Below are 16,055 nucleotides of genomic sequence, written 5' to 3'. Positions count from 1 at the left end.
GTTAGGGCTGTGTTTAGGGATAGAGTTAGAGTTAGGGGTTAGCGTTAGGGTTAGGGTTAGGGTTAGCATTAGGTTTAAGGTTAGGGTTAGGTTTACAGTTATGGTTTGGATCAGTGTTTGGTTTAGTGTTAGGGTTAGGGTTAGGTTTAGGGTTAGAGATTAGGGCTATGGTTAGGGTTAAGGTTAGAGTTAGGGTTAGAGTTAAATTTAGGATTTGATGTTAGACTTAGGGTTACGGTTAGGGTTAGGGTTAGGGTTATGGTTAGGGTTAGGGGTACAGCTAGACAGGGTTAGAGTTAGAGTTTTGGTAAAGATTAGGGTTATCATAGGCTTAAGGTTAGGGACAGAGTTTAAGGTCAGGGTTAGGGTTAGATTTAGTGTTAAGTTTAGGGTTATTGTTAGCATAAGAGTTTATTTTTATGGTTAGGTTTAGTGTTAGAGGTTAGAGTGAGGGTTAGGATTAGGGATAGGGTTTGAGTTAGGGTTCGGATTAGTGTTAGGTTTAGGGTTAGGGTTAACATTAGTTTAGGGTCAGTGTTAGGTGTTAGTGTTAGGGTTAGCGTTATGGTTAGAGATTAGAGTTAGGGTTAAGCTTAGGGTTAGGGTAAGTGTTAGGGTTAGGGGTTAGAGGTTAGGGTTAGGGTTAGGTTGAGGTTTAGGTTTAGGGTTAGTGTTATGATTTAGTGTTAGGGTTAGGGTTCGGTTTAGGCTTACATTTAAGGTTAGGTTTAAGGTAAGTGTCATAGTTAGTGTTAGGTTTAGGGTTAGGGTTAGGGTTAGGGTTACGGTTATGTATTAGGGTTCAGGTTAGGTTTAGGGGTAGGGATTAGGTTTTGGTTTATTTAGGGTTAGGGTTAGTGTTTATGTTTATGTTAAGTTTAGGTTTAGTGTTAGGGTTATGTGTTATGGTTATGGTTATGGTTAGGGTTATGGATAGGGTTAGGTTTCGGGTTAGGTTTTGGAGTAGGATTTGTGTTAAGGATTAAGGTTAGGATTAGGGTTAAGTTTAGGCTTAGGTTTAGGGTTAGTGATTGGGTTAGGTTTAGGGTTAGGGTTTGGGTAACCATTAGGTGTCAGGGTGAGGTCTAAGATCAGGGTTAGGGTTAGGGTTAGGATTAGGGTTAGGGTTAGTGGTTAGCATTAGGTTTAGGATTAGGATTATGTTTATGGTTATGGTTAGGGTTAGCATTAGGGTTAGGGTTAGGGTTAGACGTTAGGGTTAGGGTTAGTGTTAGGGTTAGGATTATGGTTATGGTTAGGGTGAGGGTTAGCGTTAGTGTTGGGGTTAGGGTTAGAGGTTAGGATTAGGGTTAGTGTTAAGGTTAAGATTAGGGTTAGGGTTAGTGGTTAGGGTTGTGGTTACCTTAGGGCTCAGTTTAGAGTTACGGTTAAGGTTAGGGTTACAGTCAGGTTTACGGTTAGGTTTAGATTTAGGTTTAGAACTAGACAGGGTTAGAGTTAGCTTTAGGGATAAGGTTAGGGTTATCGTAGTGTTAGGGTTAGGGTTAGGGTTAGGGATACGGTTACAGTTTAAGGTCAGGGTTAAGGCTAGAGTTAGTGTTTACTTTAGGGTTATTGTTAGTGTAAAGGTTTAGGGTTAGGGTTAGGATTAGTGTTAGGGTTAGAGATTTAGCTTAGGGTTAGTATTAGTGTTAGAGTTTTGGTTAGGGTTCAGATTATGGTTAGGTTTACGATTAGGGGTTAGTGTTGGGGTTAGGGTTAGGGTTAGGGTTAGGGTTAGGGATAGGGTTAAGGTTAGAGTTTAGGGTTATGGTTAGGGTTAGGGTTATTGTTAGGGTTACAGGATAGAGTTAGGGCTAGTGTTACGGCTATGGTTATAGGTTAAGGTTAAGTTTAGGATTAGGGTTAAGGTTAGGGATAGGCTTCGGATTAGAATTAGGTTTAGGTTTGGGGTTAGGGTTAGGGTTAGGGTTAGTGTTAGAGTTCGGGTTCGGGTTAGGTTTGGTGTTTGGCTTAGTGTTAGGGTTAGGGTTGGTGTTAGGGTTAGGGTTAGTGTTAGGGTTAGGGATAGGGTTAAGTTTAGAGTTTAGGGTTATGGTTAGCGTTAAGTTTAGGTTTAGGGTTAGGTTTAGGGTTTGGGTTAGATGTTAGGTTTTAGGTGTGTGTTTCGGGTTATGGTTAGTGTTAGTGTTAGGGTTAGAGTTTAGTGTTAGTGTTAATGTTAGGGTTAGGGTTAGGGTTAGGGTTAGAGTTTAGGGATAATGTTAGGGTTAGTGTTAGGATTAGAGTTACAATTACGGTTAGAGGGTTAGGGTTAGGATTAAGGTTAGCGATCAGAGTTATGGTTAGGTTTAAGCTTAGTGTTAGGGTTAGGGTTAGGGTGGGGGTTAGGTGTTAGGGTTAGGGGTTACTGGTTAGGATTAGGGTTAGGGCTAGAGTTAGACAGGGTTAGGGCTGAGTTTGGGGTAGGGTTAGGATTGGGGTTAGCGTTATGGTAGGGTTAGGGTTCGGGTTAGGGATCAGGGTTAAGGTTAGTGTTAGCGTTAGGTTTAGGGTTAGGTTTAGGGATTAAGGTTTGTTTTAGAGTTAAGGCTAGGTTTAGGGTTAGGTTTAGTTTTATGCTTAGTGTTAGGGTTATGGTTAGGTTTAGTGTTGGTGATATTGTAAGAATTAGAGATTAGGGTTAGGTTTAGGCTGAGGGTTAGGGTTAGTTTCAGGGGAAGGGGTTAAGTTTAGTGTTAGTGTTAGGGTTAGGGATTAGAGTTAGTGTTTGAGTTATGGTTATGATTAGGGTTAGGTTAGGGTTAGGGTCGGAGGTTTGGGTTAGGGTTAGCATTAGTGTTAGTGTTAGGGTTAGGGTTAGGGTTATGGTTAGTGTTAGTGTTAGGGTTAGGGTTAGAGTTTAGTGTTAGAGTTACGGTTAGGGTTAGAGTTTAGGGTTAGGGTTAGTTTTAGGATTATTGGTAGGGTTATGGTTCGAGGGTTAGGGCTATGATTAGATTTATAGGTTGGGGTTATGGGTAGGGTTAAACTTAGTGTTAGGGTTAGGGTTAGGTTTAGGGTTAGGGCTGTGGTTGGTGTTAGGGTTAGGGATTATGGGTTAGGATTAGGGTTAGGGCTAGAGTTAGACAGGTTTAGGGCTGGGTTAGGGGTATGGTTAGGGTTAGTGTTAGCATTATGGTAGGGTTAGGTTTACGGTTATGGATTAAGGTTAAGGTTAGTGTTAGTGTTAGTGTTAGGGTTAGGGTTAGGTTTAGGGATTAAGGTTTGTTTTAGGGTTAGGGTTAGGATTAGGGTAGTGTTAGGTTAAGGGATAGTGTTAGGATTATCGTGAGGAGTAGAGATTATGGTTGGTTTAGGCTTAGGGTTAGAATTACGTTTAGGGGTAGGGGTTATGGTTAGTGTTAGGGTTAGGTTTAGGGTTTAGGGCTAGTGTTTGGGTTAGGGTTAAGTTTAGAGTCAGAGGTTAGGGTTAGGGTTATGGTTAGGATTAGATTTAGGGTTAGAGTTATGGTTTGAGTTATGGTTATGTTTAGGTTAGTGTTTAGTGTTTGAAGGAAGGGTTTAGGGTTATGGGTTACGGTTAGTGTTAGTGTTAGGATTATAGTTAGGGTTAGTGTAAGGGTTACGGTTAGGGTTAGAGGATTAGGTTTAGGGTTAGTGTTCCAGTTAAGGTTAGGCTTAGAGGTTAGGGTTAGGATTAGGTTTAGGATTTGGGTTCGGGTTAGGGATTAGGGTTAGTCTTTGGGTTAGTGTTAGGGTTAGAGTTAGATTTGGGGTTGGGGTTATGGTTAGGGATTAGGGTTAGGGTTAGGATTACGTTGAGGGTTAGGTTTAGGGTTAGGGTTAGGTTAAGTGTTTTGGTTAGTGTTAGGTTTTGTTTTAGGGTTACGTTTAAGGTTAGGTTTAAGGTAAGGTGTACGGTTAGTTTTAGGTGTAGGGTTAGGGTTAGTTTCGGGATAAGTGTTGAAGTTAGGGTTAGGCTTAGGGTTAGGGTTAGTGTTAGGGTTAGGATTAGGAATAGGGTTAGGTGTTAGAGTGATGTTTAATTTAGGTTTTGGTTCAGGGTTATGATTAGGGTTCAGGCTATGGATAGGGTTAGGTTTAATTTAAGGTTATTGTTAGGGCTACAGTTAGGGTTAGGGATTATGGGTTTGTATTAGGATTAGTGTTAATGCTAGGCAGGTTTAGGTTAAGGGTTATTGTAGCGTTAGTGTTAGGGTTAGGGTTACGGTTAGGGTTAGAGTTTAGGATCAGAGTTAGGGTTAGGGTTAGTGTTACAGTTAGGATTATAGTTAAGGTTAGGAATTCGTGTTAGAGTAACGGTTAAGGTTATGTTCAGGGTTAGGGTTAGGGTTAGTGTTAGGATTAGGGTTATTGTTAGGGTTAGATGTTTGGGTTAGGGTTAGGGTTATGGTTAGAATTTAGAGGTTAGGTTTAGGGTTTGGATTAGGGTTAAGGTTAGGGTTAGGGTTTGGATTAAGGTTAGGGTTAGGGTTAGAGTTAGTGTTAGGGGTATGCTTAGGGTTAGGGTTTGGGTTAATGTTAGGGTTAGGTTTAGGTTTAGGGTTAAGTTTTTTGTTAGGGCTACATTTCAGGGTAAGGGGATATGGGTTAGGATTAGTATTATGGTTAGTGCTAGGAAGGGTTAGGTTTAGTGTTAGGCTTGGGTTATCGTAGCGTTAATGTTTGTGTTAGGGTTACAGTTAGGGTTTGTGTTTAGGGTCAGGGTTAGGGTTAGGGTTAGTGTTAGGGTTCTGATTATTGTTCAGGTTAGAGATTAGTGTTAGTGTTTGGGTTAAGGTTAGGGTTAGGGTCACGGTTAGTGTTAGGGTTAGTGTTAGGATTAGGGTTATTGTTAGGGTTAGAGGTTAGAGTAGGGGTTAGGGTTATGGTTTGAGGTTAGAGGTTAGGGTTAGCATTTGGATTAGGGTTAAGGTAAGAGTTAGGGTTTGGATTAGGGTTAGGGTTAGGGTTAGGGATTGAGTTAGGTTTAGGGTTAGGCTTATGGTTATGGTTAGGGATTGGGTTAGGCTTAGCGTTAGGCTTAGGGTCAGGATTAGGGTTAGTGTTAGGGTTTTGGTTACAGTTAGGCATCATGGTTAGGGTTAGTGTTAGGTTTAGTGTTAGAGTTACGTTTAGGGTTAGGGTTAGTGGTTAGTGTTAGGTTTAGTGTTAGGGTGAGGGTTAGGGTTAGGGTGAGAGGTTAGGGTTAGGGTTAGTGTTAGGGTTAGGGTTATGGTTTGAGGTTAGATGTTAGAGTTAGCATTTGGATTAGGGTTAAAGTAAGGGTTAGGGTGTGGAGTAGGGTTAGTGTTAGGGTTAGAGTTAGGGTTAGGGTTAGGCTTAGGGTCAGGTTTAGGGATCGGGTTAGGCTTAGCATTAGGGTCAGGATTACGGTTAGTGTTAGGGTTAGTGTTAGGTTTGGGGTTAGGGTTATGGTTAGGGATTAGGGTTAGGGTCAGGATTACGGTGAGTGTTAGGTTTAGGGTTAGGGTTAGGGTTAGGTTAAGTGTTTTGGTTAGGGTTAGGTTTTGGTTTAGAGTTACGTTTAAGGTTAGGTTTAAGGTAAGTTGTACGGTTAGTTTTAGGTTTAGGGTTAGGGTTAGTTTCGGGATAAGTGTTGAAGTTAGGGTTAGGCTTAGGGTTAGGTTTAGTGTTAGGGTTAGGATTAGGAATAGGGTTAGGTGTTAAAGTGATGTTTAATTTAGGTTTTGGTTCAGGGTTATGATTAGGGTTCAGGCTATGGTTAGGGTTAGGGTTAAGTTAAGGTTATTTTTAGGACTACAGGTTAGGGTTAGGGATTATGTGTTTGGATTAGGATCAGTGTTAATGCTAGGCAAGTTTAGGTTTAGGCTTATCGTAGCGTTAGTGTTAGGGTTAGGGTTACGTTTAGGGTTAGAGTTTAGGATCAGAGTTAGGGTTAGGGTTAGTGTTACAGTTAGGATTATAGTTAAGGTTAGGGATTAGTGTTAGAGTTAGGGTTAAGGTTATGTTCAGGTTAGGGATTAGTGTTAGAGTTAGGGTTAAGGTTATGTTCAGGGCTAGGGTTAGGGTTAGTGTTAGGATTAGGGTTATTGTTAGGGTTAGATGTTAGGGTTAGGGTTAGGGTTATGGTTAGAGTTTAGAGGTTAGGGTTAGGGTTTGGATTAGGGTTAAGGTTAGGGTTAGGGTTTGGATTAGGGTTAGGGTTAGAGTTAGTAATAGGGGTAGGCTTAGGGTTAGGGTTTGGGTTAATGTTAGGGTTAGGTTTAGGTTTAGGGTTAAGTTTATTGTTAGGGCTACATTTCAGGGTAAGGGGTTATGGGTAAGGATTAGTATTAGGGTTAGTGCTAGGAAGGGTTAGGTTTAGTGTTAGGCTTGGGTTATCGTAGTGTTAATGTTTGGGTTCGGGTTACGGTTAGGGTTTGAGTTTAGGGTCAGGGTTAGGGTTAGGGTTAGGGTTAGGGTTCTGATTATTGTTCAGGTTAGAGATTCGTGTTAGTGTTTGGGTTAGGTTTAGGGTTGGGTCAGGTTTAGTGTTAGGGTTAGTGTTAGGATTAGGGTTATTGTTAGGGTTAGAGTTTAGATTTGGGTTAGGGTTATGGTTTGAGGTTAGAGGTTAGGGTTAGCATTTGGATTAGGGTTAAGGTAAGAGTTAGGGTTTGGATTAGGGTTAGGGTTAGGGTTAGGGTTAGGGATTGAGTTAGGTTTAGGGTTAGGCTTATGTTTATGGTTAGGGATCAGGTTAGGCTTAGCGTTTGGCTTAGGGTCAGGATTAGGGTTAGTGTTAGGGTTTTGGTTACAGTTAGCCATCATGGTTAGGGTTAGTGTTAGGTTTAGTGTTAGAGTTACGTTTAGGGTTAGGGTTAGTGGTTAGTGTTAGGTTTAGTGTTAGGGTGAAGGTTAGGGTTAGGGTGAGAGGTTAGGGTTAGGGTTAGTGTTAGGGTTAGGGTTATGGTTTGAGGTTAGATGTTAGGGTTAGCATTTGGATTAGGGTTAAAGTAAGGGTTAGGGTGTGGAGTAGGGTTAGGGTTAGGGTTAGAGTTAGGGTTAGGGTTAGGCTTAGGGTCAGGGTTAGGGAACGGGTTAGGCTTAGCGTTAGGGTCAGGATTATGGTTAGTGTTAGGGTTAGTGTTAGGTTTGGGGTTAGGGTTATGGTTAGGGATTAGGGTTAGGGTCAGGATTACGGTGAGTGTTAGGTTTAGGGTTAGGATTAGGGTTAGGTTAAGTGTTTTGGTTAGGGTTAGGTTTTGTTTTAGGGTTACGTTTAAGGTTAGGTTTAAGGTAAGTGTTACGGTTAGTGTGAGGTTTAGGGTTAGGGTTAGTTTTGGGATAAGTGTTGAAGTTAGGGTTAGGCTTAGGGTTAGGTTTAGTGTTAGGGTTAGGATTAGGAATAGGGTTAGGTGTTAAAGTGATGTTTAATTTAGGTTTTGGTTCAGGGTTATGATTAGGGTTCAGGCTATGGTTAGGGTTAGGGTTAAGTTAAGGTTATTGTTAGGACTACAGGTTAGGGTTAGGGATTATGTGTTTGGATTAGGATCAGTGTTAGTGCTAGGCAAGTTTAGGTTTAGGGTTATCGTAGCGTTAGTGTTAGGGTTAGGGTTACGGTTAGGGTTAGAGTTTAGGATCAGAGTTAGGGTTAGGGTTAGTGTTACAGTTAGGATTATAGTTAAGTTTAGGGATTAGTGTTAGAGTTAGGGTTAAGTTTATGTTCAGGGCTAGGGTTAGGGTTAGTGTTAGGATTAGGGTTATTGATAGGGTTAGATGTTAGGGTTAGGGTTAGGGTTATGGTTAGAGTTTGGAGGTTAGGGTTAGGGTTTGGATTAGGGTTAAGGTCAGGGTTAGGGTTTGGATTAGGGTTAGGGTTAGAGTTAGCAATAGGGGTAGGCTTAGGGTTAGGGTTTGGGTTAATGTTAGGGTTAGGTTTAGGTTTAGGGTTAAATTTATTGTTAGGGCTACATTTCAGGGTAAGGGGTTATGGGTTAGGATTAGTATTAGGGTTAGTGCTAGGAAGGGTTAGGTTTAGTGTTAGGCTTGGGTTATCGTAGTGTTAATGTTTGGGTTCGAGTTACTGTTAGGGTTTGAGTTTAGGGTCAGGGTTAGGGTTAGGGTTAGGGTTAGGGTTCTGATTATTGTTCAGGTTAGAGATTAGTGTTAGTGTTTGGGTTAGGTTTAGGGTTGGGTCAGGTTTAGTGTTAGGGTTAGTGTTAGGATTAGGGTTATTGTTAGGGTTAGAGGTTAGATTTAGGTTAGGGTTATGGTTTGAGGTTAGAGGTTAGGGTTAGCATTTGGATTAGGGTTAAGGTAAGAGTTAGGGTTTGGATTAGGGTTAGGGTTAGGGTTAGGGATTGAGTTAGGTTTAGGGTTAGGCTTATGGTTATGGTTAGGGATCGGGTTAGGCTTAGCATTTGGCTTAGGGTCAGGATTAGGTTTAGTGTTAGGGTTTTGGTTACAGTTAGGCATCATGGTTAGGGTTAGTGTTAGGTTTAGTGTTAGAGTTACGTTTAGGGTTAGGGTTAGTGGTTAGTGTTAGGTTTAGTGTTAGGGTGAGGGTTAGGGTTAGGGTGAGAGGTTAGGGTTAGGGTTAGTGTTAGGGTTAGGGTTATGGTTTGAGGTTAGATGTTAGGGTTAGCATTTGGATTAGGGTTAAAGTAAGGGTTAGGGTGTGGAGTAGGGTTAGGGTTAGGGTTAGAGTTAGGGTTAGGGTTAGGCTTAGTGTCAGGGTTAGGGATCGGGTTAGGCTTAGCGTTAGGTTCAGGATTACGGTTAGTGTTAGGGTTAGTGTTAGGTTTGGGGTTAGGGTTATGGTTAGGGATTAGGGTTAGGGTCAGGATTACGGTGAGTGTTAGGTTTAGGGTTAGGGTTAGGGTTAGGTTAAGTGTTTTGGTTAGGGTTAGGTTTTGGTTTAGGGTTACGTTTAAGGTTAGGTTTAAGGTAAGTGTTACGGTTAGTGTGAGGTTTAGGGTTAGGGTTAGTTTCGGGATAAGTGTTGAAGTTAGGGTTAGGCTTAGGGTTAGGTTTAGTGTTAGGGTTAGGATTAGGAATAGGGTTAGGTGTTAAAGTGATGTTTAATTTAGGTTTTGGTTCAGGGTTATGATTAGGTTTCAGGCTATGGTTAGGGTTAGGGTTAAGTTAAGGTTATTGTTAGGACTACAGGTTAGGGTTAGGGTTTATGTGTTTGGATTAGGATTAGTGTTAGTGCTAGGCAAGTTTAGGTTTAGGGTTATCGTAGCGTTAGTGTTAGGGTTAGGGTTATGGTTAGGGTTAGAGTTTAGGATCAGAGTTAGGGTTAGGGTTAGTGTTACAGTTAGGATTATAGTTAAGTTTAGGGATTAGTGTTAGAGATAGGGTTAAGGTTATGTTCAGGGCTAGGGTTAGGGTTAGTGTTAGGATTAGGGTTATTGTTAGGGTTAGATGTTAGGGTTAGGGTTAGGGTTATGGTTAGAGTTTAGAGGTTAGGGTTAGGGTTTGGATTAGGGTTAAGGTTAGGGTTAGGGTTTGGATTAGGGTTAGGGTTAGAGTTAGCAATAGGGGTAGACTTATGGTTAGGGTTTGAGTTAATGTTAGGGTTAGGTTTAGGTTTAGGGTTAAGTTTATTGTTAGGGCTACATTTCAGGGTAAGGGGTTATGGGTTAGGATTAGTATTAGGGTTAGTGCTATGAAGGGTTAGGTTTAGTGTTAGGCTTGGGTTATCGTAGCGTTAATGTTTGGGTTAGGGTTACGTTTAGGGTTTGAGTTTAGGGTCAGGGTTAGGCTTAGGGTTAGTGTTAGGGTTCTGATTATTGTTCAGTTTAGAGATTAGTGTTAGTGTTTGGGTTAGGTTTAGCGTTGGGTCCGGTTTACTGTTAGGGTTAGTGTTAGGATTAGGATTATTGTTAGGGTTAGAGGTTAGAGTTGGGGTTAGGGTTATGGTTTGAGGTTAGAGGTTAGGGTTAGCATTTGGATTAGGGTTAAGGTAAGGGTTAGGGTTTGGATTAGGGTTAGGGTTAGAATTTGAGATATGTTTAGGGTTAGGCTTAGGGTTATGGTTAGGGATCGGGTTAGGCTTAGCGTTAGGCTCAGAGTCAGGATTAGGGTTAGTGTCAGGGTTTTGGTTACAGTTAGGCATCATGGTTAGGGTTAGTGTTAGGTTTAGTGTTAGAGTTACGTTTAGGGTTAGGGTTAGGGTTAGGGTTAGTGTTAGGGTTAGGGTGAGGGTTAGGTTTAGTGTGAGATGTTAGGGTTAGTGTTAGTGTTAGGGTTAGGATTATGGTTTGAGGTTAGGGTTAGGGTTAGGGTTAGGGTTAGGGTTAGGGTTAGGGTGAGGGTTAGGTTTAGGGTGAGATGTTAGGGTTAGTGTTAGTGTTAGGGTTAGGATTATGGTTTGAGGTTAGAGGTTAAGGTTAGCATTTAGATTAGGGTTAAGGTAAGGGTCAGGGTTTGGAGTAGGATTAGGGTTAGGGTTAGAGTTAGGGTTAGGGTTAGGCTTAGGGTTAGGGTTAGGGATCGGTTTAGGCTTAGCATTAATCTTAGGGTCAGTATTAGTGTTAGTGTTAGGGTTTGGGTTACAGCTAGGCATTAGGGCTAGTGTTAGTATTAGGTTTAGTGTTAGAGTTAGGTTTAGGGTTAGGGTTAGTGTTTAGCGTTAGGGTTAGGGTTAGGGTGAGGGTTAGGGTTAGGGTGAGAGGTTAGGGTTAGGGTTAGTGTTAGGGTTAGGGTTAAAGGTAAGGGTGAGGGTTACGTTAGGCCTCGGTTTAGGGTTACAGTTAGGGTTTGGGTTATGGTTATGTTTAGGGTTAGTGGTAGAGCTAGACAGGGTTAGAGTTAGGGTTTGGGTTAAGGTTAGGGTTATCATAGGGTTAGGCTTAGGGATAGTTTAAGGTCAGGGTTAGGGTTAGAGTTAGTGTGAAGTTTAGGGTTATTGTTAGCGTAAGAGTTTATTTTTAGGTTTAGGGTAGCTTTAGAGTTTAGAGTGAGGGTTAGGATTAGCGATAGGTTTTGAGTTAGAGTTCGGATTACTGTTAGTTTAGGGTTGGGCTTAGCGTTAGTTTAGGGTCAGTGTTAGGTGTTAGTGTTAGGATTAGCGTTATGGTTAGAGATTAGTGTTAGGGTTAAGCTTAGGGTTAGGGTAAGTGTTAGGATTAGGGGTTAGAGGTTAGGGTTAGGGTTAGGTTTAGGGTTAGGGTTAGTGTTATGGTTTAGTGTTAGGGTTAGGGTTCGGTTTAGGGTTAGGTTTAAGGTTACGGTTATGTATTAGGGTTGGGGTTAGGTTTAGGGGTAGGGAATAGGTTTCGGTTTATTTAGGGTTAGGGTTACGGTTAGTGTTTATGTTTGTGTTAAGGTTAGGTTTAGTGTTAGGGGTATGTGTTATGGTTATGGTTATGGTTAGGGTTAGGTATAGGGGTAGGTTTAGGGTTAGGTTTTGGGTTACTGTTAGGTTTAGGGTTAGGTTTCTGGGGTAGGTTTAGGGTTAAGGATTAGGGTTAGAATTAGTGTTAGGGTTAGGGTTAGGTTTAGGTTTAGGGATTGTGTTAGGTTTAGGGTTAGGGTTTGGGTAACCATTAGGCGTCAGGGTTAGGTCTAGGATCAGGGTTAGGGTTAGGGTTAGGATTAGGGTTAGGGTTAGTGGTTAGCATTAGGGTTAGGATTAGGATTATGGTTATGGTTAGGGTGAGGGTTAGCGTTAGGGTTGGGGTTAGGGTTAGAGGTTAGGATTAATGTTAGTGTTAAGTTTAAGATTAGGGTTAGGGTTAGTGGTTATGGTGATGGAAACCTTAGGGCTCGGTTTAGTGTTACGGTTAAGGTTAGGGTTAAGGTCGGGGTTAGGTTTAGATTTAGGTTTAGAACTAGGCAGGGTTAGAGTTAGCTTTAGGGATAAGGTTAGAGTTATTGTAGTGTTTGGGTTAGTGTTAGTGTTAGGGATACGGTTACAGTTTAAGGTCAGTGTTAAGGCAAGAGTTACTGTTTGCTTTAGGGTTATTGTTAGTGTAAATGTTTAGGGTTAGGGTTAGGTTAGGGTTAGGGTTAGGGCTACAGTTTAGGTTTAGGGGTTATGGGTTTGGATTAGGATTAGTGTTAGTGCTAGGCAGGTTTAGGTTTAGGGTTATCGTAGCGTTAGTGTTAGGGTTAGGGTTATGGTTAGGGTTAGAGTTTAGGATCAGAGTTAGGGTTAGGGTTAGTGTTACAGATAGAATTATTGTTAAGTTTAGAGATTAGTGTTAGAGTTAGGGTTAGGGTTATGTTCAGGGTTAGGGTTAGGGTTACTGTTAGGATTAGGTTTATTGTTAGGGTTAGATGTTAGGGTTAGGGTTAGGGTTATGTTTAGAGTTTAGAGGTCAGGGTTAGGGTTTGGATTAGGGTTAAGGTTAGGGTTAGGGTTTGGATTAGGGTTAGGGTTAGAGTTAGCAATAGGCGTAGGCTTAGGGTTAGGGTTTGGGTTAATGTTAGGGTTAGGTTTAGGTTTAGGGTTAAGTTTATTGTTAGGGCTACATTTCAGGGTTAGGGGTTATGGGTTAGGATTAGTATTAGGGTTACTGCTAGGAAGGGTTAGGTTTAGTGTTAGGCTTGGGTTATCGTAGCGTTAATGTTTGGGTTAGGGTTACGTTTAGGGTTTGAGTTTAGGGTCAGGGTTAGGGTTAGGGTTAGTGTTAGGGTTCTGATTATTGTTCAGGTTAGAGATTAGTGTTAGTGTTTGGGTTAGGTTTAGGGTTGGGTCAGGTTTAGTGTTAGGGTTAGTGTTAGGATTAGGGTTATTGTTAGGGTTAGAGGTTACATTTGGGTTAGGGTTATGGTTTGAGGTTAGAGGTTAGGGTTAGCATTTGGATTAGGGTTAAGGTAAGAGTTAGGGTTTGGATTAGGGTTAGGGTTAGGGTTAGGGATTGAGTTAGGTTTAGGGTTAGGCTTATGGTTATGGTTAGGGATTGGGTTAGGCTTAGCGTTAGGCTTAGGGTCAGGATTAGGGTTAGTGTTAGGGTTTTGGTTACAGTTAGGCATCATAGTTAGGGTTAGTGTTAGGTTTAGTGTTAGAGTTACGTTTAGGGTTAGGGTTAGTGCTTAGTGTTAGGTTTAGTGTTAGGGTGAGGGTTAGGGTTAGGGTGAGAGGTTAGGGTTAGTGTTAGTGTTATGGTTTGAGGTTAGATGTTAGGGTTAGCATTTGGATTAGGGTTAAAGTAAGGGTTAGGGTGTGGAGTAGGGTTAGGGTTAGGCTTAGGGTCAGGGTTAGGGATCGGGTTAGGCTTAGCGTTAGGGTCAGGATTACGGTTAGTGTTAGGGTTAGTGTTAGGTTTGGGGTTAGGGTTATGGTTAGGGATTAGGGTTAGGGTCAGGATTACGGAGAGTGTTAGGTTTAGGGTTAGGGTTAGGGTTAGGTTAAGTGTTTTGGTTAGGGTTAGGTTTTGGTTTAGGGTTACGTTTAAGGTTAGGTTTAAGGTAAGTGTTACGGTTAGTGTGAGGTTTAGGGTTAGGCTTAGTTTCGGGATAAGTGTTGAAGTTAGGGTTAGGCTTAGGGTTAGGTTTAGTGTTAGGGTTAGGATTAGGAATAGGGTTAGGTGTTAAAGTGATGTTTAATTTAGGTTTTGGTTCAGGGTTATGATTAGGGTTCAGGCTATGGTTAGGGTTAGGGTTAAGTTAAGGTTATTGTTAGGACTACAGGTTAGGGTTAGGGATTATGTGTTTGGATTAGGATCAGTGTTAGTGTTAGGCAAGTTTAGGTTTAGGGTTATCGTACTGTTAGTGTTAGGGTTAGGGTTACGGTTAGGGTTAGAGTTTAGGATCAGAGTTAGGGTTAGGGTTAGTGTTACAGTTAGGATTATAGTTAAGTTTAGGGATTAGTGTTAGAGTTAGGGTTAAGGTTATGTTCAGGGCTAGGGTTAGGGTTAGTGTTAGGATTAGGATTATTGTTAGGGTTAGATGTTAGGGTTAGGGTTAGGGTTATGTTTAGAGTTTAGAGGTTAGGGTTAGGGTTTGGATTAGGGTTAAGGTTAGGGTTAGGGTTTGGATTATGGTTAGGGTTAGAGTTAGCAATAGGGGTAGGCTTAGGGTTAGGGTTTGGGTTAATGTTAGGGTTAGGTTTAGGTTTAGGATTAAGTTTATTGTTAGGGCTACATTTCAGGGTAAGGGGTTATGGGTTAGGATTAGTATTAGGGTTACTGCTAGGAAGGGTTAGGTTTAGTGTTAGGCTTGGGTTATCGTAGCGTTAATGTTTGGGTTAGGGTTACGGTTAGGGTTTGAGTTTAGGGTCAGGGTTAGGGTTAGGGTTAGTGTTAGGGTTCTGATTATTGTTCAGGTTAGAGATTAGTGTTCGTGTTTGGGTTAGGTTTAGGGTTGGGTCAGGTTTAGTGTTAGGGTTAGTGTTAGGATTAGGGTTATTGTTAGGTTTAGAGGTTAGATTTGGGTTAGGGTTATGGTTTGAGGTTAGAGGTTAGGGTTAGCATTTGGATTAGGGTTAAGGTAAGAGTTAGGGTTTGGATTAGGGTTAGGGTTAGGGATTGAGGTAGGTTTAGGGTTAGGCTTATGGTTATGGTTAGGGATCGGGTTAGGCTTAGCGTTAGGCTTAGGGTCAGGATTAGGGTTAGTGTTAGGGTTTTGGTTACAGTTAGGCATCATGGTTAGGGTTAGTGTTAGGTTTAGTGTTAGAGTTACGTTTAGGGTTAGGGTTAGTGGTTAGTGTTAGGTTTAGTGTTAGGGTGAGGGTTAGGGTTAGGGTGAGCGTTTAGTGTTAGGGTTAGTGTTAGCGTTAGTGTTATGGTTTGAGGTTAGATGTTAGGGTTAGCATTTGGATTAGGGTTAAAGTAAGGGTTAGGGTGTGGAGTAGGGTTAGGGTTAGGGTTAGAGTTAGGGTTAGGGCTAGGCTTAGGGTCAGGGTTAGGGATCGGGTTAGGCTTAGCGTTAGGGTCAGGATTACGGTTAGTGTTAGGGTTAGTGTTACAGTTACGTTTAGGGTTAGGGTTAGTGGTTAGTGTTAGGTTTAGTGTTAGGGTGAGGGTTAGGGTTAGGGTGAGAGGTTAGGGTTAGGGTTAGTGTTAGGGTTAGTGTTATGGGTTGAGGTTAGATGTTAGGGTTAGCATTTGGATTAGGGTTAAAGTAAGGGTTAGGGTGTGGAGTAGGGTTAGGGTTAGGGTTAGAGTTAGGGTTAGGGTTAGGCTTAGGGTCAGGGTTAGGGATCGGGTTAGGCTTAGCGTTAGGGTCAGGATTACGGTTAGTGTTAGGGTTAGTGTTAGGTTTGGGGTTAGGGTTATGGTTAGGGATTAGGGTTAGGGTCAGGATTACGGTGAGTGTTAGGTTTAGGGTTAGGGTTAGGGTTAGGTTAAGTGTTTTGGTTAGGGTTAGGTTTTGGTTTAGGGTTACGTTTAAGGTTAGGTTTAAGGTAAGTGTTACGGTTAGTGTGAGGTTTAGGGTTAGGGTTAGTTTCGGGATAAGTGTTGAAGTTAGGGTTAGGCTTAGGGTTAGGTTTAGTGTTAGGGTTAGGATTAGGAATAGGGTTAGGTGTTAAAGTGATGTTTAATTTAGGTTTTGGTTCAGGGTTATGATTAGGGTTCAGGCTATGGTTAGGGTTAGGGTTAAGTTAAGGTTATTGTTAGGACTACAGGTTAGGGTTAGGGATTATGTGTTTGGATTAGGATTAGTGTTAGTGCTAGGCAAGTTTAGGTTTAGGGTTATCGTAGCGTTAGTGTTAGGGTTAGGGTTACGGTTAGGGTTAGAGTTTAGGATCAGAGTTAGGGTTAGGGTTAGTGTTACAGTTAGGATTATAGTTAAGGTTAGGGATTAGTGTTAGAGTTAGGGTTAAGGTTATGTTCAGGTTAGGGATTAGTGTTAGAGTTAGGGTTAAGGTTATGTTCAGGGCTAGGGTTAGTGTTAGTGTTAGGATTAGGGTTATTGTTAGGGTTAGATGTTAGGGTTAGGGTTAGGGTTATGGTTAGAGTTTAGAGGTTAGGGTTAGGGTTTGGATTAGGGTTAAGGTTAGGGTTAGGGTTTGGATTAGGGTTAGGGTTAGAGTTAGCAATAGGGGTAGGCTTAGGGTTAGGGTTTGGGTTAATGTTAGGGTTAGGTTTAGGTTTAGGATTAAGTTTATTGTTAGGGCTACATTTCAGGGTAAGGGGTTATGGGTTAGGATTAGTATTAGGGTTACTGCTAGG

This window comes from Cavia porcellus, unplaced genomic scaffold (assembly GCF_034190915.1).
Source record: "Cavia porcellus strain 051 isolate PalLab524CR breed Dunkin Hartley unplaced genomic scaffold, mCavPor4.1 scaffold_1, whole genome shotgun sequence".
Lineage (NCBI taxonomy): Eukaryota > Metazoa > Chordata > Mammalia > Rodentia > Caviidae > Cavia > Cavia porcellus.
This window is presented reverse-complemented; position numbering follows the sequence as displayed.